The 20,989-nt window shown below is 49.5% G+C and overlaps 1 protein-coding gene across 2 annotated transcripts in view; it reads right to left on the reverse strand.

The window, feature by feature from the left end:
* Positions 1-2,447, reverse strand: part of KIAA1210 (KIAA1210 ortholog) — a 149,467-nt gene extending 147,020 nt beyond the window's left edge. Inside the window, exon 1 of one of the 2 annotated variants that reach the window (XM_069747086.1) lies at positions 2,339-2,447. The gene's annotated coding sequence lies outside the window, so the exon portion shown is untranslated. The remainder of the gene's footprint in view (positions 1-2,338) is intronic. The other variant, XM_069747085.1, reaches the window with a different exon arrangement.
* Positions 2,448-20,989: the final 18,542 nt, after the last annotated feature.

Consider the following 20,989-nt stretch of genomic DNA (forward strand, 5'->3'; position numbering starts at 1 on the left):
CCAGCTGTAAGCAATGCTGAAATGCACATAAGTAGACTTTGTTAAAACACAAATATGGGGAAATATAGAGAAGTAATGAAGGGACTTTTTACACCATTAATCAAAAGCACATTGACACTCATAATAAAGTACATAGAAAAAGCAACAAACTATTAAAGACACAAAGACTCAAGTAGAGCAACATAAGACAAATAATTAGCATTACTATGACACATGCGGGTGTAACCATCCAGCCTGTGTATAGATGGATACATAGAGATCACATTTTGCTGTTTATTAGTGGAGGACATTATTTTCTCACCTGCCTTATAAAATTAGCATTAATGCATGTAATAGTTAAAGAAGAATTAAATTGTACATGTCCATGTAGATTCCATGTGTACTATGAAGTTCCCATAAAGCCCTGAGCTGCCATCACTGGAAATAACATCATACCAATGACTATTGCTCCCCTTCATCCCCCCAATGATGATGAGAGCCCCAGGCAGCAGTGGGCTGGGTGACGGCTACTTACAGCCAGCAGTGGGCTGGGTGACGGCTACTTACAGCCAGCAGTGGGCTGGGTGACGGCTACTTACAGCCAGCAGTGGGCTGGGTGACGGCTACTTACAGCCAGCAGTGGGCTGGGTGACGGCTACTTACAGCCAGCAGTGGGCTGGGTGACGGCTACTTACAGCCAGCAGTGGGCTGGGTGACGGCTACTTACAGCCAGCAGTGGGCTGGGTGACGGCTACTTACAGCCAGCAGTGGGCTGGGTGACGGCTACTTACAGCCAGCAGTGGGCTGGGTGACGGCTACTTACAGCCAGCAGTGGGCTGGGTGACGGCTACTTACAGCCAGCAGTGGGCTGGGTGACGGCTACTTACAGCCAGCAGTGGGCTGGGTGACGGCTACTTACAGCCAGCAGTGGGCTGGGTGACGGCTACTTACAGCCAGCAGTGGGCTGGGTGACGGCTACTTACAGCCAGCAGTGGGCTGGGAGACGGCTACTTACAGCCAGCAGTGGGCTGGGAGACGGCTACTTACAGCCAGCAGTGGGCTGGGAGACGGCTACTTACAGCCAGCAGTGGGCTGGGAGACGGCTACTTACAGCCAGCAGTGGGCTGGGAGACGGCTACTTACAGCCAGCAGTGGGCTGGGAGACGGCTACTTACAGCCAGCAGTGGGCTGGGAGACGGCTACTTACAGCCAGCAGTGGGCTGGGAGACGGCTACTTACAGCCAGCAGTGGGCTGGGAGACGGCTACTTACAGCCAGCAGTGGGCTGGGAGACGGCTACTTACAGCCAGCAGTGGGCTGGGAGACGGCTACTTACAGCCAGCAGTGGGCTGGGAGACGGCTACTTACAGCCAGCAGTGGGCTGGGAGACGGCTACTTACAGCCAGCAGTGGGCTGGGAGACGGCTACTTACAGCCAGCAGTGGGCTGGGAGACGGCTACTTACAGCCAGCAGTGGGCTGGGAGACGGCTACTTACAGCCAGCAGTGGGCTGGGAGACGGCTACTTACAGCCAGCAGTGGGCTGGGAGACGGCTACTTACAGCCAGCAGTGGGCTGGGAGACGGCTACTTACAGCCAGCAGTGGGCTGGGAGACGGCTACTTACAGCCAGCAGTGGGCTGGGAGACGGCTACTTACAGCCAGCAGTGGGCTGGGAGACGGCTACTTACAGCCAGCAGTGGGCTGGGAGACGGCTACTTACAGCCAGCAGTAGTTTGGGTGACGGCTACTTACAGGCAGCAGTAGGCTGGGAGACGGCTACTTACAGGCAGCAGTAGGCTGGGAGACGGCTACTTACAGCCAGCAGTAGGCTGGGAGACGGCTACTTACAGCCAGCAGTAGGCTGGGAGACGGCTACTTACAGCCAGCAGTAGGCTGGGAGACGGCTACTTACAGCCAGCAGTAGGCTGGGAGACGGCTACTTACAGCCAGCAGTAGGCTGGGAGACGGCTACTTACAGCCAGCAGTAGGCTGGGAGACGGCTACTTACAGCCAGCAGTAGGCTGGGAGAAGGCTACTTACAGCCAGCAGTAGGCTGGGTGACGGCTACTTACAGCCAGCAGTGGGCTGGGTGACGGCTACTTACAGCCAGCAGTGGGCTGGGTGACGGCTACTTACAGCCAGCAGTGGGCTGAGAGACGGCTACTTACAGCCAGCAGTGGGCTGGGAGACGGCTACTTACAGCCAGCAGTGGGCTGGGAGACGGCTACTTACAGCCAGCAGTAGGCTGGGAGACGGCTACTTACAGCCAGCAGTAGGCTGGGAGATGGCTACTTACAGCCAGCAGTAGGCTGGGAGATGGCTACTTACAGCCAGCAGTAGGCTGGGTGATGGTTACTTACATGCAGCAGCAGCCCAAGTCTCCTCTGTTTCCTTCCTGCCTCCTTCAGCTGACGTGCTGCTGCTCCATCCAGAGTTTCCTCTCCAGCCCAATAAAGCCTCCAGCCACTGTCACCGCCCAGACTGAGAGCAGGAGATGACTGGGATCTGCTGTGTAGTTGTGGGCTGCAGCTCACAGCACTGCCTGCACCACCCAATAAAGTGTGGCTGAGACCTGTCTGCTCTCACTCACATCCACCTCTTTACAATCTACAGATCCTGCACTTTATACAATTAACCCCTTTTTCACTGCATTGTAAATATTTCTACTTTTTGTTACTTTAGTTTTATTTTGTCATAGACAAGGTATGCCATGGTTTACTGCTGGCTGATGATTGTTATTTTTTTCCTCTTTATGATAATTGCTCATGGGAAATATAGATCATATTTTCTTTGCCAGAGAGGTGAGGTTCACACAGGGCTTCTTCTGCTACAGATGTCAGAACAGATGTCACAAACGTATGGATCACATTTACCCATCTAGTCTAAAACTTTTTATACAGCGACTATCCTCAAGCTGCGGATATTGCCATCTCTAGGCTAGGGTCACACCAGCAGAGTTTCTCTCATTCGTGAGAATCGGGCTCAGGATTCACTCACATTTGCTTGGCGAATGCCACAAGAGAAAACCTTGTATTGCACTCGCTCCATTGTTAGTGTTCATCTGCAGGTTTTTCATCACCTGGAATTGGAGTGAGGAAAAATTTGCAGCATGCTGTGTATGGCCGCAGAGGCTCGCCAATGAAGGTCATCAGGTGCAAGAAAAAAATGGCACAGCACATGGACCATGCATGAGCCGTGTGAACCATCAGAATAGAATAGATATATAGATAGAATAAACTAAAAACGGTATTTCGTCCCTCATATTTTTCTCCATTACTACCCCCTGGGCTTGAGGTAAGCTGACATTACAAAGATGACGTTAACCCCAATACTATTACCCCACTTCCCACCGCACCACACCAGGGCTAGTGGGAAGAGCCGAGGCTAAGTGCCAGAATTGGCTAATCTAATGGATGTGCAATTTCAGGGTTGGCTGAGGGCTGATGTTATTACTCTGGGAGGGGGCCAATATCCTCTTCCTGGGCTATTAATATCAGCCTCCAGCTGTACACCTAGCCTTTGCCAGTAATAAAAATAGGGGGGACCCAACATAATTTTGGGGGGGTCATCCCTTGTTAATAACCAGTAAAGGCTACGCAGACAGCTAGGAACTGATATTAATAGCCTAGGAAGCTCCATGTTTATTACCCCTTTCCCAGACTATAAACATAAGCCCCCAGTTGTTGGCTTTCCCTCAGCTGGTTAAGAAAAATAAGGGGAACTCCGCGTCATTTAAAAAAAAAATGTAATTATTAGCTAAATACATGCACAGAAAGTCTCGCATGCACTGCACTTATTAGATATCACAATTACATCTATTTATCTATATTTGTATATAAGATTGCTTAATTAGTCAGAAAACTAGCTTGAAATGACAGATATTACTGCTTTTAAAAGCTGATGTTAAAAACGCATTGCATATGGATTGCATACGCATGGCATATGGATGCTAGGTGAGAAAAAAAATGCATGACCCACGCCTGACACTCTCCCACTTTTCTGGCTGAGAATCTCAGCTACTTTATATACACAGATGTGACTGTACCCTTATTATGAAATCACACTCTGATCAGAATCTCAGCATAGTGTGATTTGATTCTCTCGAATGAGGCTGAAGAGGGAGAAAACAATTCACCAGTCAGTCTAAAATCAAACTGCACTCATCTGTCATCTGAGTGCAGTCCGATGCTTCTGTAGGGGGGAGGCTGAGATGAAAAAGATGTCATGGCAACAAACAGGTTTTTGGGAAGTTTTATGTATTTATGTTATATGTGTGATAAAAAGTAATGTTGTATCTTATCCCTATGGCTGGTGTTGTGTGTTCGGTTCTCCTACAGGCTATGCCTAAGGCCATCCCTGGGAATGTGGAAGGTCTGTCCACTAGATGAACCATACTGTAAATAAGGATACAGTTCACAGAGTGTATCATCTGTGTGCTGTGGGGGACATTTTGTGGCCCATGCTGCCGGTAAAAAAAAAACGGAAATGTCTACAGTATGTGTGGCTCACACGGACACATGGTTTGTGGAAACACATTGACATGTGCACAGACCCATTCACTAAGGCTACTTTCACACTAGCGTCGGAATTCGGCCCGTCGCATTGCGTCGGGCCGAGATTCCGACGCTAGCGTTGTTAGCGCCGCACAACGGGTGCAGCGGATGCATTTCTCCGACGCATCCGCTGCCCCATTGTGAGGTGTGGGGAGGTGGGGGCGGAGTTCCGGCTGCGCATGCGCGGTCGGAAAAAGCGGTCCTTCAGGAGCAAAAAACGTTACATTTAACGTTTTTTGCTCCCGGCGGTCCGCCACAACACGGCGCAACCGATGCACGACGGTTGCGACGTGTGGCAAAGCGTCACAATGCGTCGCTAATGTTAATCTATGGGGCAAAAACGCATCCTGCAAACAACTTTGCAGGATGTGTTTTTTGCATTAACGACGCATTGCGACGTCTGGCAAAAAACGCCAGTGTGAAAGTAGCCTAAGTGTCTCCGATACGTGTGAAAACTATCACCACACGTACGGGAGGCACGGACGTGTGAAAGAGGCCATAGACACAGTGAGTCAGAGTCCAGGATTCATCAGGTGCAAGTTCTGTGTGGAGTGGAGAGCCTGGCTAAACATAGCAGAGTGAGCAGGTTCTAGTGCAGCTGAGCTGAAGCAGAAGAGAACGGGTCTGGTCAGAATAAGTTTCCTAGAAGAATGAGGACCAGTAGTGTAGCATAGGGGGCAGTGGTCCCAGGCCCCACGCTCTGAGGGGGCCCACCCAGAGCTACGCTACTGTAAGTGTATCAGCGTGCACAACATGCCCATACAGTTACACTCTGTGGCAGAGCAGGGAGAATTGATCTCCTTGCACTGCTACCCGGCCGCTATGGCGGGGGCCCAGTAATGGCGCCATCGCAAGGTCAATTGTATCGGCTAGATGCTGATACAGTTGACCGCATTGATGAGAGTGAGAACGTTAAACTCCCTCTCCCATCATTCCCCCTTTCAGCGTCTGATGTCACAGACACTGACAGCGGGCATGATGACTTCTTTACCTGGCACCTGCTGTCCAGAGGTGTTGGGGCGCTAGGAGTAGCAAAGAAACGAGGAGGAAAGGTGACTATTTATTTATTTTATGGGGTGCATTATATTATATAGAGCCTGCCTATGGGGGGGCTGCATTATACTATAGAGAGTCTGCCTATGCGGAGTGCATTATACAATATAGAGACAGCCTAAGGGGAGTGCATTATACTATAGAGTTTGCCTATGGGGGATTCATTATACTATAGAGTCCGCCTATGGGGGGTGCATTATACTATAGAGTATGCCTATGGGGGGTGCATTATACTATAGATTATGCCTATGGGGAGTGCATTATACTATAGAGTCTCCACATAGAGCTATAGAATGGGACGGCACTAGAACGATACCATATACAGCAGTCAGGACTTGAGATGGGATCCAGAGTATTAGGCGTCACGCTTACTCCGGGGTATGAGGTGCTCAGCAGCTGAAAACTAATAGTTCATTTGTACTCATAAGTAAGAAAATATGCGGCACTCACCCCAAATTCTGCAGTGGAAAGCGTGAATTTTAATGGAAAACTTCAACAGATAAACATCCGTTACAACATAAGGTAAGCAGGAGGGTGCGGTGTTGGAGCTTGGACGACGGCCGTTTCGCACAGCAGGTGCTTCAACGGGTCCAGATGACCCGTTGAAGCACCTGCTGTGCGAAACGGCCGTCGTCCAAGCTCCAACACCGCACCCTCCTGCTTACCTTATGTTGTAACGGATGTTTATCTGTTGAAGTTTTCCATTAAAATTCACGCTTTCCACTGCAGAATTTGGGGTGAGTGCCGCATATTTTCTTACTTATGAATACTATAGAGTCTGCCTATGGGGGTGCATTATACTGTACAGTCTGTCTATGAGGGTGCATTATACTATAGAGTGTGCTTATGAGGGGGTGCATTATACTATAGAGTCTGCCTATGGGGGTGCATTATAATGTAGAGAGTATGCCTATGGGGGTGCATTATACTATAGAGTCTGACTATGGGGGTGCATTATACTATAGAGTCTGCCTATGAGGGGTGCATTATGCTATATAGAGTTTGCCTATATGGAGTACATTATAGAGTATGCCTATGGGGGGTGCATTATACTATAGATTATGCCTATGGGGAGTGCATTATACTATAGAGTCTTCCTATGGGGGTGCATTATACTGTACAGTCTGTCTGTGAGGGTGCATTATACTATAGAGTGTGCTTATGAGGGGGTGCATTATACTATAGAGTCTGCCTATGGGGGTGCATTATAATGTAGAGAGTCTGCCTATGGGGAGTGCATTATTCTATAGAGTATCCTATGGGGGGTGCATTATACTATAGAGTATGCCTATGGGGGTGCATTATACTATATGGTATGCCTATGGGGAGTGCATTATACTATAGAGTATGCCTATGGGGTTGCATTATACTATAGAGTCTGCTTATGGGGGTGCATTATTATACTATAGAGTCTGCCTATGGGGGGTGCATTATACTATATAGAGTCTGCCTACGGGGAGTGCATTATACTATATAGAGTCTGCCTATGGAGAATGCAAAATACTAGATTAAGTCTGTCTACAGGGGGTGCATGATACAATATATAATGATACAAATGACCTAAGACTAACATCCCCCGTAATCCGAACCTCGCACCTCCGTCTCCAAGACTTCTCTCGTGCTGCGCCAGCTCTCTGGAATGCACTTCCCCAGACGATCAGACTGATACCTAGCCCCGACCTATTCAAGCGCGCTTTAAAAACCCATCTCTTCAAACAAGCCTACCACATCAACTACTCAGTAAACTAACTTTGTCCTGTTCCCTCCTTCCAATTATTATCTCCACACCCTCCATGCACATAACTGCACTTGATACTTGACTATTGCACTTAAACACACGGGCTGATGACCGGATCATGCAGCTTTATAAGAAAATCCCTATTTATTATAATTGCCAGACCTGAAATAACAAGCACTTTTCACCTATTGTGTCCCCCCATTTCCTTGTAGATTGTAAGCTTGCGAGCAGGGACCTCACCCCTAATGTCACTGTTTAAATTGTCTTAACTTGTACTGAATTTATTGTCTGTACATGTCCCCGCTTAATTGTAAAGTGCTGTGGAATATGTTGGCGCTATATAAATAAAAATTATTATTATTATTTACAATTAATATAGAGTCTGCCTATTGAGGGTGCATTAAACTACAGCTCTGGCAAAAATTAAGAGACCACCACATCAAAACCCTGTCATGGGCAGCCCAATCTCCAGACCTGAACCCCAGGGCCGCCATCAGGGCATGACGGCCGTGACTGGCGTATGGGGCCCGGTGAGCAGAGGGGGCCCGCATCGGGCCCCGTCTTATCTGCTCACCGGGCCCCTACCGGCAGCCGCAGGCTAACCGGGCCCTTAGCGCCGACGCTGCAGCTGTTTAAAGCTATTGACGTGCGGGCCCGTACGTCAATAGTTAACAGCCGCGGCGCCGCCAGCCAATCTGAGGCTGGCAGGCGCTGACGTCAGCTGCAGTGTGCGTGCATGTCGCCGGCGTCTGACATCATTGTCAGTCGCCGGCGAGTGCATGCACGCTGCAGCTGCGTGGAGACTTCGCCCGCCGCAGGAGCGCGGCAGGTAAGAAGAACTTCTTTTTTTTTTTTTTAGAGCGGCGATCCGGGGGCCCAGGGAAGAACGCTGGACAGAGATGGGGCAGAGTGCTGGACAGAGATGGGGCAGAGTGCTGGACACAGGGGCAAAACGCTGGACAGAGATGGGGCAGAGTGCTGGGAAGAGATGGGGCAGAGTGCTGGGCAGAGTACTGGACAGAGATGGGGCAGAGTGCTGGACAGAGATGGGGCAGAGTGCTAGACAGAGATGGGGCAGAGTGCTGGGAAGAGATGGGGCAGAGTGCTGGGAAGAGATGGGGCAGAGTGCTGGGAAGAGATGGGGCAGAGTGCTGGGCAGAGTGCTGGACAGAGATGGGGCAGAGTGCTAGACAGAGATGGGGCAGAGTGCTGGACAGAGATGGGGCAGAGTGCTGGACAGAGATGGGGCAGAGTGCTGGGAAGAGATGGGGCAGAGTGCTGGGCAGAGTGCTGGGAAGAGATGGGGCAGAGTGCTGGGCAGAGTGCTGGACAGAGATGGGGCAGAGTGCTAGACAGAGATGGGGCAGAGTGCTGGACAGAGATGGGGCAGAGTGCTGGACAGAGATGGGGCAGAGTGCTGGGAAGAGATGGGGCAGAGTGCTGGGCAGAGTGCTGGACAGAGATGGGGCAGAGTGCTGGACAGAGATGGGGCAGAGTGCTGGACAGAGATGGGGCAGAGTGCTAGACAGAGATGGGGCAGAGTGCTGGGAAGAGATGGGGCAGAGTGCTGGGAAGAGATGGGGCAGAGTGCTGGGCAGAGTGCTGGACAGAGATGGGGCAGAGTGCTGGACAGAGATGGGGCAGAGTGCTGGACAGAGATGGGGCAGAGTGCTGGACAGAGATGGGGCAGAGTGCTGGACAGAGATGGGGCAGAGTGCTGGACAGAGATGGGGCAGAGTGCTGGGCAGAGTGCTGGGAAGAGATTGGGCAGAGTGCTGGGCAGAGTGCTGGACAGAGATGGGGCAGAGTGCTGGACAGAGATGGGGCAGAGTGCTGGACAGAGATGGGGCAGAGTGCTAGACAGAGATGGGGCAGAGTGCTGGGAAGAGATGGGGTAGAGTGCTGGGAAGAGATGGGGCAGAGTGCTGGACAGAGATGGGGCAGAGTGCTGGGCAGAGTGCTGGGAAGAGATTGGGCAGAGTGCTGGGCAGAGTGCTGGACAGAGATGGGGCAGAGTGCTGGACAGAGATGGGGCAGAGTGCTGGACAGAGATGGGGCAGAGTGCTGGACAGAGATGGGGCAGAGTGCTGGACAGAGATGGGGCAGAGTGCTGGACAGAGATGGGGCAGAGTGCTGGACAGAGATGGAGCAGAGTGCTGGACAGAGATGGGGCAGAGTGCTGGACAGAGATGGGGCAGAGTGCTGGACTCAGGGGCAAAACGCTGGACAGAGATGGGGCAGAGTGCTGGGAAGAGATGGGGCAGAGTGCTGGGAAGAGATGGGGCAGAGTGCTGGGCAGAGTGCTGGACAGAGATGGGGCAGAGTGCTGGACAGAGATGGGGCAGAGTGCTAGACAGAGATGGGGCAGAGTGCTGGGAAGAGATGGGGCAGAGTGCTGGGAAGAGATGGGGCAGAGTGCTGGGAAGAGATGGGGCAGAGTGCTGGGCAGAGATGGGGCAGAGTGCTGGACAGAGATGGGGCAGAGTGCTGGACAGAGATGGGGCAGAGTGCTGGACAGAGATGGGGCAGAGCGCTGGACAGAGATGGGGCAGAGCGCTGGACAGAGATGGGGCAGAGCGCTGGACAGAGATGGGGCAGAGCGCTGGGAAGAGATGGGGCAGAGCGCTGGGAAGAGATGGGGCAGAGCGCTGGGAAGAGATGGGGCAGAGCGCTGGGAAGAGATGGGGCAGAGCGCTGGACAGAGATGGGGCAGAGCGCTGGACAGAGATGGGGCAGAGCGCTGGACAGAGATGGGGCAGAGCGCTGGACAGAGATGGGGCAGAGCGCTGGACAGAGATGGGGCAGAGCGCTGGACAGAGATGGGGCAGAGCGCTGGACAGAGATGGGGCAGAGCGCTGGGAAGAGATGGGGCAGAGCGCTGGGAAGAGATGGGGCACAGCGCTAGGAAGAGATGGGGCAGAGCGCTGGACAGAGATGGGGCAGAGCGCTGGACAGAGATGGGGCAGAGCGCTGGACAGAGATGGGGCAGAGCGCTGGACAGAGATGGGGCAGAGCGCTGGACAGAGATGGGGCAGAGCGCTGGACAGAGATGGGGCAGAGCGCTGGACAGAGATGGGGCAGAGCGCTGGACAGAGATGGGGCAGAGCGCTGGACAGAGATGGGGCAGAGCGCTGGACAGAGATGGGGCAGAGCGCTGGACAGAGATGGGGCAGAGCGCTGGACAGAGATGGGGCAGAGCGCTGGACAGAGATGGGGCAGAGCGCTGGACAGAGATGGGGCAGAGCGCTGGACAGAGATGGGGCAGAGCGCTGGACAGAGATGGGGCAGAGCACTGGACACAGATGGGGCAGGATTGGACACAGATGGGGCAGAGTGCTGAACACAGATGGGGCAGAGTGCTGGACACAGATGGGGCAGGATTGGAAACAGATGGGGCAGAGTGCTGGACACAGATGGGGCAGAGTGCTGGACACAGATGGGGCAGGATTGGAAACAGATGGGGCAGAATGGAGACAGATGGGGCAGGATTGGAGACAGATGGGGCAGGATGGATACGATGGAGACAGATGGGGCAGGATGGGGAGATCATATGGGGCAGAATGGATACTCATGAGGGCAGGATGGGAGAACATATGGCTGGAGCCTGCAATGAGACACACGGGGGCTAGGATGGCGAATATTACCATAGGGGCTAATTAAGGGATATTATTATTGCAGTGATGTATTTATTTTATTTTTTGAGTATACTGTTTTAAATGGGGGGAGGTCCTGTTACTGTGCAGAGTGATACTATGTCACCTTCTTTATGTGGTGTAATGTAGAGGCTGTGAAAATTAAGTAATGTATTCTGCAAGTGGAACTCGAGATAACTGTGTTATTTCCTGCAGAGACGAGTCCTGGCTGGAAGAAATGATGGCGGTCTGTGCTGGATGAAAGATGAAGGACTTCACCTAGAGACGTCACTGGTGAGTCAGTGTTAACTATACACTGACACTATACACTGTATACTATATACAGAGCTCCTGTGTATAATGTCACCGGTGATCACTGTATTACCTGTACACAGACACTGATTACTAATTACAGATCTCCTGTGTATAACGGCACTTATGGTGATAGTATTGTGGTTGGTTTTTTTTATTACTGATCAGTATTGTAGTATTCAGTCACTATGTGGTGGTAATATGCGGTCTGGTCATGGTGTTGTGGTATTTGTTCCTTGTGTTTGATATTATTCGGTCACTGTGGTGGTAATATGTCATCTGGTCATAGTGTTGTGGTATTTGTTCCTTGTATGTAGTATTATAGGTCATTTTAAAAATTGAAAAATAAATAAAAATATACCTAAATTGTATTGCATATTTTAACAAATATTTAGTAGGTTACAGTACAGTAGGGCCCGGCCAAAAGTGTCTACCGTGTTCTGGTGGCGGCTTAAAAAATCTTTTGGCCAAAACAAAAGCTTCCGGCTATATGTGTGATCTAGTGATGGGAACTGTTAATGTGTGATAGGTGAGAAGTGGAGATTTTCCAAGAGATAGCGGTGGGACTGTGGATAGTTCGAGGGGTGGAGCCTGGAGGCGGGGCTGGGGTGGAGCCTGGGCGGAGTCTCAAGGGGACCCCGAAAATTTTGCCAGTATGGGGCCCCGAAATTTCTAGTGGCAGCCCTGCTGAACCTCATTTAAAACCTCTGGAATGTACAGTAATCAAGTGGATGATGGATAGTCACAAACCATCAAAGAAGAACTGCTTAATTTTTTGCGCCAGAAGCAGTGTGAAAGACTGGTGGATATCATGCCAAGATGCATGAAAGCTGTGATTAAAAATCATAGTTATTCCACAAAATATTGATTTCTTGAGTTAAAACATTAATCTTGTTGTTTCTAAATGATTATGAACTTGTTTTCTTTGCATTATAAGAGGTCTGAAAGCACTATTTTTTTTTAATTTTGACCATTTTTCTTTGTAAAAAAATACAAAATGTATTGCTTGGAAATTTGGAGACATGTTGTCAGAAGTTCATAGAATAAAATAACAATTCACATTTTACTCAAAAATATACCTATAAAGAGAAAAATCAGACAAACTGAACATTTTGCAGTGGTCTCCTATTTTTTTCCAGAGCTGTATAAAGAGTCTGCCTATGGGGAGTGCATGATACAATATAGAGTCTGCCTTACCGGCATTTAGCCGATACAGCTGATCGCATTGATGGGAGGAGCGCTGCGCTCCTCCCATCATCCCCCTGTCAGTGCCGGCGTCTGACGTCGCCGACACTGACAGCGGGTGCGATGACGTCACTGCCCGGCGCCCGCTGTCAGGAGATCAACGGGAGCAGCGCAGGAACCAGGAAGAAGAGAGGTGAGTATTTATTTATTTTTTATGGGTGCTGCCGCCTGATTACAGGGTCTGCCTATGGGGGGGCTGCCTTATTACAGGGTCTGACTATGGGGGCTGTTGTGAATTCTGTGGCTGAGTTCACTTCTGTGGTCACAAGTGGTATTGCAGTCTCTGGGCTTCCTCCCTCAGGTGTTTTGGTGAGCTCGTTGGCTGCCTTGCTATTTAGCTCCACCTGAGTCTGTCTTCCTTGCTCCTTGTCAATGTTCCAGTGTTGGATCTGAGCTACTGCATCTTTCCTTGGGCCTGCTGCTCTGCTAGATAAGTGCTTCTAGTTTGTTTTCTGTTTTTTTTCTGTCCAGCTTGCTATTGTCTTTTGCTGGAAGCTCTGAGAAGCAGAGGGGTGCACCGCCGTGCTGTTAGTTCGGCACGGTGGGTCTTTTTGCCCCTTTGCGTGGTTTTCGTTTTAGGGTTTTTTGTAGACTGCATAGTTCTCTTTGCTATCCTCGCTCTGTCTAGAATATCGGGCCTCACTTTGCTGAATCTATTTCATTCCTACGTTTGTCTTTTCATCTTGCTAACAGTCATTATATGTGGGGGGCTGCCTATTCCTTTGGGGTATTTCTCTGAGGTAAGTCAGGCTTGTATTTCTATCTTCAGGCTAGTCAGCTCCTCAGGCAGTGCCGAGTTGCATAGGTAGTTGTTAGGCGCAATCCACTGCTGCTTATAGTTGTGTGAGGATAGATCAGGTACTGCAGTCTACAGAGATTCCACGTCTCAGAGCTCGTCCTATTGTTTTTGGTTTTTGCCAGATCTCTGTATGTGCGCTGATTACTGCACGCTGTGTTGCCTGATTGCCATCCATAACAGTACAAGGAGCCACACCAATGATTCCCAATAGAGGGAAAAAAGAAATCCTGACATCATTTTTTTTTCTTAGCTCTGTCTTCAGTCTTTTTTTTCCCCTAGACATTAGAGTGCTTCAGGACACAGCTGTGGACATGGATATTCAGGCTCTGTGCTCCTCAATGGATAATCTCGTTGTAAATGTACAAAAGATTCAAGATACTATTGATCAGAAATCGATGCTAGAACCAAGAATTCCGATTCCTGATTTGTTTTTTGGTGACAGAACTAAGTTCCTGAGCTTCAGAAATAATTGTAAGCTATTTTTGGCCTTGAAACCTCATTCTTCTGGTAATCCTATTCAACAGGTTTTGATTATTATTTCTTTTTTGCGCGGCGACCCACAGGACTGGGCATTTTCTCTTGCACCAGGAGATTCTGCATTGAGTAATGTTGATGCATTTTTCCTGGCGCTCGGATTGCTTTACGATGAGCCTAATTCAGTGGATCAGGCTGAGAAAAATCTGCTGGCTTTATGCCAGGGTCAGGATGATGTAGAAGTATATTGTCAGAAATTTAGGAAATGGTCAGTACTCACTCTGTGGAATGAATCTGCACTAGCGGCTTTGTTCAGAAAGGGTCTCTCTGAAGCTCTTAAGGATGTAATGGTGGGATTTCCTATGCCTGCTGGTTTGAATGAGTCTATGTCCTTGGCCATTCAGATCGGTCGTCGCTTGCGCGAGCGTAAATCTGTGCACCATCTGGCGGTACTGCCTGAGAGTAAACCTGAGCCTATGCAGTGCGACAGGACTATGACTAAAGTAGAACGGCAAGAACACAGACGTCTGAACAGACTGTGTTTCTATTGTGGTGATTCTACTCATGCTATTTCTAATTGTCCTAAACGCACTAGGCGGTTCGATAGCTCTGCCATTATTGGTACTGTACAGTCCAAATTCCTTTTGTCCATTACCTTAATGTGCTCTTTGTCATCGTATTCTGTCATGGCGTTTGTGGATTCAGGCGCTGCCCTGAATCTGATGGATTTGGATTATGCTAAACGTTGTGGATTTTTCTTGGAGCCTTTGCGGTGTCCTATTCCGTTGAGAGGAATTGATGCTACACCTTTGGCCAAGAATAAGCCTCAGTACTGGGCCCAGCTGACCATGTGCATGGCTCCTGCACATCAGGAAGTTATTCGCTTTCTGGTACTGCATAATTTGCATGATGTGGTTGTGTTGGGGTTGCCATGGCTACAAACCCATAATCCAGTATTGGATTGGAACTCTATGTCGGTAACCAGCTGGGGTTGTCAGGGAGTACATGGTGATGTTCCATTTTTGTCTATTTCGTCATCCATTCCTTCTGACATCCCAGAGTTCTTGTCGGACTTTCAGGATGTATTTGAAGAGTCCAAGTCTGATGCCCTACCTCCGCATAGGAATTGTGATTGTGCTATCGATTTGATTCCTGGTAGTAAATTCCCTAAGGGTCGTTTATTTAATTTGTCCGTACCTGAACACACCGCTATGCGCAGTTATGTGAAGGAGTCCCTGGAGAAGGGACATATTCGCCCATCGTCGTCACCATTGGGAGCAGGGTTCTTTTTTGTAGCCAAGAAGGATGGTTCGCTAAGACCGTGTATTGATTACCGCCTTCTTAATAAGATCACTGTTAAGTTTCAGTATCCCTTGCCATTGATTTCTGACTTGTTTGCTCGGATTAAGGGGGCTAGTTGGTTTACTAAGATTGATCTTCGTGGTGCGTATAATCTGGTGAGAATCAGGCAGGGAGATGAATGGAAAACGGCATTTAATACGCCCGAGGGTCATTTTGAGTATCTGGTGATGCCGTTCGGACTTGCCAATGCTCCATCTGTTTTTCAGTCTTTTATGCATGACATTTTCCGTGAGTATCTGGATAAATTCTTGATTGTTTACTTGGATGACATTTTGATCTTCTCAGATGATTGGGAGTCTCATGTGAAGCAAGTCAGAATGGTTTTCCAGGTACTGCGTGCTAATTCCTTGTTCGTGAAGGGATCAAAGTGTCTCTTCGGTGTGCAGAAAGTTTCATTTTTGGGGTTCATCTTTTCCCCTTCTACTATCGAGATGGATCCGGTTAAGGTTCAGGCCATCCAGGATTGGACTCAGCCGACATCTCTAAAAAGTCTGCAGAAATTCCTGGGCTTTGCTAATTTTTATCGTCGCTTCATCTGTAATTTTTCTAGCATTGCCAGACCATTGACCGATTTGACCAAGAAGGGTGCTGATTTGGTTAATTGGTCTTCTGCTGCCGTGGAAGCTTTTCAGGAGTTGAAGCGTCGTTTTTGCTGTGCCCCTGTGTTGTGTCAACCTGATGTTTCTCTTCCGTTCCAGGTCGAGGTTGATGCTTCTGAGATTGGTGCAGGGGCGGTTTTGTCACAGAGAGGTTCTGGTTGCTCAGTGTTCAAACCATGTGCTTTCTTTTCCAGGAAATTTTCTGCTGCTGAGCGTAATTATGATGTGGGCAACCGAGAGTTGGTGGCCATGAAGTGGGCATTCGAGGAGTGGCGTCATTGGCTTGAGGGTGCTAAGCATCGCGTGGTGGTATTGACTGATCATAAGAACTTGACTTATCTCGAGTCTGCCAAGCGCTTGAATCCTAGACAGGCCCGTTGGTCGTTATTTTTTGCTCGTTTTGATTTTGTGATTTCATACCTTCCGGGCTCTAAAAATGTGAAGGCGGATGCTCTGTCTAGGAGTTTTGTGCCCGACTCTCCGGGGTTATCTGAGCCGGCGAGTATCCTCAAGGAAGGAGTCATTGTGTCTGCCATCTCCCCTGATTTGCGGAGAGTGTTGCAGAAATTTCAGGCTAATAAACCTGATCGTTGTCCGGCCGAGAAACTGTTCGTCCCTGATAGGTGGACTAGTAAAGTTATCTCTGAACTTCATTGTTCGGTGCTGGCCGGTCATCCAGGAATCTTTGGTACCAGGGAGTTGGTTGCTAGATCCTTCTGGTGGCCATCTCTGTCACGGGATGTGCGTGCTTTTGTGCAGTCCTGTGGAATTTGTGCTAGGGCTAAGCCCTGCTGTTCACGTGCCAGTGGGTTGCTTTTGCCCTTGCCGGTCCCGAAGAGGCCTTGGACACATATTTCGATGGATTTCATTTCTGACCTTCCCGTTTCTCAAAAAATGTCGGTCATTTGGGTGGTCTGTGATCGCTTTTCTAAAATGGTCCATCTGGTGCCCTTGGTTAAATTGCCTTCCTCCTCTGATTTGGTGCCTTTGTTCTTCCAGCATGTGGTTCGTTTACATGGCATTCCTGAGAATATTGTTTCTGACAGAGGTTCCCAGTTTGTCTCGAGGTTCTGGCGAGCCTTTTGTGGTAGGATGGGCATTGACCTATCTTTCTCCTCGGCCTTCCATCCTCAGACTAATGGCCAGACCGAACGAACCAATCAGACCTTGGAAACATATCTGAGATGTTTTGTTTCCGCTGACCAGGATGATTGGGTGTCATTTTTGCCGTTGGCTGAGTTCGCCCTTAATAATCGGGCCAGCTCGGCTACCTTGGTCTCTCCATTTTTCTGCAATTCTGGGTTCCATCCTCGTTTCTCTTCAGGACAGGTTGAGTCTTCGGACTGTCCTGGTGTGGATTCTGTGGTGGACAGGTTGCAGCAGATCTGGACTCAGGTAGTGGACAATTTGACCTTGTCCCAGGAGAAGGCTCAGCTTTTCGCTAATCGCAGACGCCGTGTGGGACCCCGACTTCGTGTTGGGGATTTAGTTTGGTTATCTTCTCGTCATATTCCTATGAAGGTTTCCTCTCCTAAATTTAAACCTCGTTTTATTGGTCCGTATAGGATTTCTGAGATTCTCAATCCGGTGTCTTTTCGTCTGACCCTCCCAGACTCCTTTTCCATACATAATGTATTCCATAGGTCGTTGTTGAGGAGATACGTGGCACCTATGGTTCCATCTGTGGAGCCTCCTGCCCCTGTTTTGGTGGAGGGGGAATTGGAGTATATTGTGGAGAAGATTTTGGATTCTCGTGTCTCTAGACGGAAACTCCAGTATCTGGTCAAATGGAAGGGTTATGCTCAGGAAGATAATTCCTGGGTTTTTGCCTCTGATGTCCATGCCCCAGATCTTGTTCGTGCCTTTCATGTGGCTCATCCTGGTCGGCCTGGGGGTTCTGGTGAGGGTTCGGTGACCCCTCCTCAAGGGGGGGGTACTGTTGTGAATTCTGTGGCTGAGTTCACTTCTGTGGTCACAAGTGGTATTGCAGCCTCTGGGCTTCCTCCCTCAGGTGTTTTGGTGAGCTCGTTGGCTGCCTTGCTATTTAGCTCCACCTGAGTCTGTCTTCCTTGCTCCTTGTCAATGTTCCAGTGTTGGATCTGAGCTACTGCATCTTTCCTTGGGCCTGCTGCTCTGCTAGATAAGTGCTTCTAGTTTGTTTTCTGTTTTTTTTTCTGTCCAGCTTGCTATTGTCTTTTGCTGGAAGCTCTGAGAAGCAGAGGGGTGCACCGCCGTGCTGTTAGTTCGGCACGGTGGGTCTTTTTGCCCCTTTGCGTGGTTTTCGTTTTAGGGTTTTTTGTAGACTGCATAGTTCTCTTTGCTATCCTCGCTCTGTCTAGAATATCGGGCCTCACTTTGCTGAATCTATTTCATTCCTACGTTTGTCTTTTCATCTTGCTAACAGTCATTATATGTGGGGGGCTGCCTATTCCTTTGGGGTATTTCTCTGAGGTAAGTCAGGCTTGTATTTCTATCTTCAGGCTAGTCAGCTCCTCAGGCAGTGCCGAGTTGCATAGGTAGTTGTTAGGCGCAATCCACTGCTGCTTATAGTTGTGTGAGGATAGATCAGGTACTGCAGTCTACAGAGATTCCACGTCTCAGAGCTCGTCCTATTGTTTTTGGTTTTTGCCAGATCTCTGTATGTGCGCTGATTACTGCACGCTGTGTTGCCTGATTGCCATCCATAACAGGGGGCTGCCTTATTACAGCATCTGACTATGGGGGCTGCCTTATTACAGGGTCTGAATGTGGGGGCTGCCTTATTACAGGGTCTGACTATGGGGCTGCCGCCTGATTACAGGGTCTGCCTATGGGGGGGCTGCCTTATTACAGGGTCTGACTATGGGGGCTGCCTTATTACAGGGTCTGACTATGGGGGCTGCGTTATTACAGGGTCTGACTATGGGGGCTGCCTTATTACAGGGTCTGACTATGGGGGCTGCCTTATTACAGGTCTGACTATGGGGGTGCTGCCTAATTACATGGTCTGACTATGGGGGTGCTGCCTTATTACAGGGTCTGACTATGGGGATGCTGCCTTATTACAGGGTCTGACTATGGGGGCTGCCTTATTACAGGGTCTGACTACGGGGGTGCTGCCTTATTACAGGGTCTGACTATGACGGTGCTGCCTTATTACAGGGTCTATGGGGGCGATGCCTTATTACAGGATCTGCCTATATGGGGGTGCTGCCTTATTACAGTGTCTGCCTATGGGGGCTGCCTTATGCTATAGAGTCTGCCTATTGGGAGTGCATTAAACTATATTGTGGACTATTTGGTGCATTATGCTACTGTATATGGAGGCTATCTAGGGGGCCATCATACAGTATGGAGATTACAGTGTAGGGGTCATTATACATTGTTGGAGCCATCAAACAGTTTGGGGGCTACTAAGGAGTCAATATACTGTGTGGGTGGTACTATATAGTGAGGGGGCATTATACTGTGTATAAGAGAGCATCATGCTGTGTATAGGGGAGCTGTACAGGGGGAGATTCGGGACATTATTAAATGTAAAGTGGGCACTTATTGTTATAGGGGAAATCAGGTTACTGTGGCTATCAAAGGGGCACACATGGCAATATTACTTTCTAGGGGGCAAAATATGGGCACTGTTTTCTAGGGCACTTGCACCCGGCATTACTATATTATAGAGGGGTGCTTTAGAATTTAGAGGGCACAGAGAACCACACAGCAGGTGTAGTAATAGGGTCACATATGGCAACAGCGGCTCAGTATTGGGGTATCAGGTGCAGTAATAGGGACATACGGCAGCAGTGGCTCAGTATTGGGGTATCAGGTGCAGTAATAAGGACACATACGGCAGCAGCGGCTCAGTATTGAGGTATCATTAGGTGCAGTAATAGGGACATACGGCAGCAGAGGCTCAGTATTGGGGTATCAGGTGCAGTAATAGGGACACATACGGCAGCAATGGCTCAGTATTGGGGTATCAGGTGCAGTAATAGGGACACATACGGTAGCAGCGGCTCAGTATTGGGGTATCAGGTGCAGTAATAGGGACACATACGGTAGCAGCGGCTCAGTATTGGGGTATCAGGTGTAGTAATAGGGACACATACGGTAGCAGCGGCTCAGTATTGGGGTATCAGGTGCAGTAGTAGGGACACATACGGCAGCAGTGGCTCAGTATTGGGGTATCAGGTGCAGTAATAGGGAAACATACGGCAGCAGCGGCTCAGTATTGGGGTATCATTAGGTGCAGTAATAGGGACACATACGGCAGCAGAGGCTCAGTATTGGGGTATCAGGTGCAGTAATAGGGAAACATACGGCAGCAGCGGCTCAGTATTGGGGTATCATTAGGTGCAGTAATAGGGACACATACGGCAGCAGAGGCTCAGTATTGGGGTATCAGGTGAAGTAATAGGGACACATACGGCAGCAGCGGCTCAGTATTGGTGTATCAGGTGCAGTAATAGGGACACATACGGCAGCAGCGGCTCAGTATTGGGGTATCATTAGGTGCAGTAATAGGGACACATACGGCAGCAGCGGCTCAGTATTGGGGTATCAGGGGCAGTAATAGGGACACATACAGCAGCAGTGGCTCAGTATTGGGGTATCAGGTGCAGTAATAGGGAAACATACGGCAGCAGCGGCTCAGTATTGGGGTATCATTAGGTGCAGTAATAGGGACACATACGGCAGCAGAGGCTCAGTATTGGGGTATCAGGTGCAGTAATAGGGACACATACGGCAGCAGCGGCTCAGTATTGGGGTATCAGGTGCAGTAATAGGGACACATACGGCAGCAGCGGCTCAGTATTGGGGTATCATTAGGTGCAGTAATAGGGACACATACGGCAGCAGCGGCTCAGTATTGGGGTATCAGGTGCAGTAATAGGGACACATACGGTAGCAGCGGCTCAGTATTGGGGTATCAGGTGCAGTAGTAGGGACACATACAGCAGCAGTGGCTCAGTATTGGGGTATCAGGTGCAGTAATAGGGACACATACGGTAGCAGCGGCTCAGTATTGGGGTATCAGGTGCAGTAATAGGGAAACATACGGCAGCAGTGGCTCAGTTTTGGGGTATCAGTAGGAATCCTACTGTAGGATGAGGAGTTTGTGCAGGTTGGGAATAGATGGTGATGGGGCTGGAATGTGAGAAGTGAAATGTGTCTTTATTGTATTCTCTGCAGACAAGTCCTGGCTGGAAGAAGTTGTCATGTCGGTCTGGGCCAGATGGAAAAGAAGGGAAAAATGAACAATTCCAT

This window comes from Ranitomeya imitator, chromosome 2, assembly GCF_032444005.1.
Source record: "Ranitomeya imitator isolate aRanImi1 chromosome 2, aRanImi1.pri, whole genome shotgun sequence".
NCBI classification, from domain to species: domain Eukaryota; kingdom Metazoa; phylum Chordata; class Amphibia; order Anura; family Dendrobatidae; genus Ranitomeya; species Ranitomeya imitator.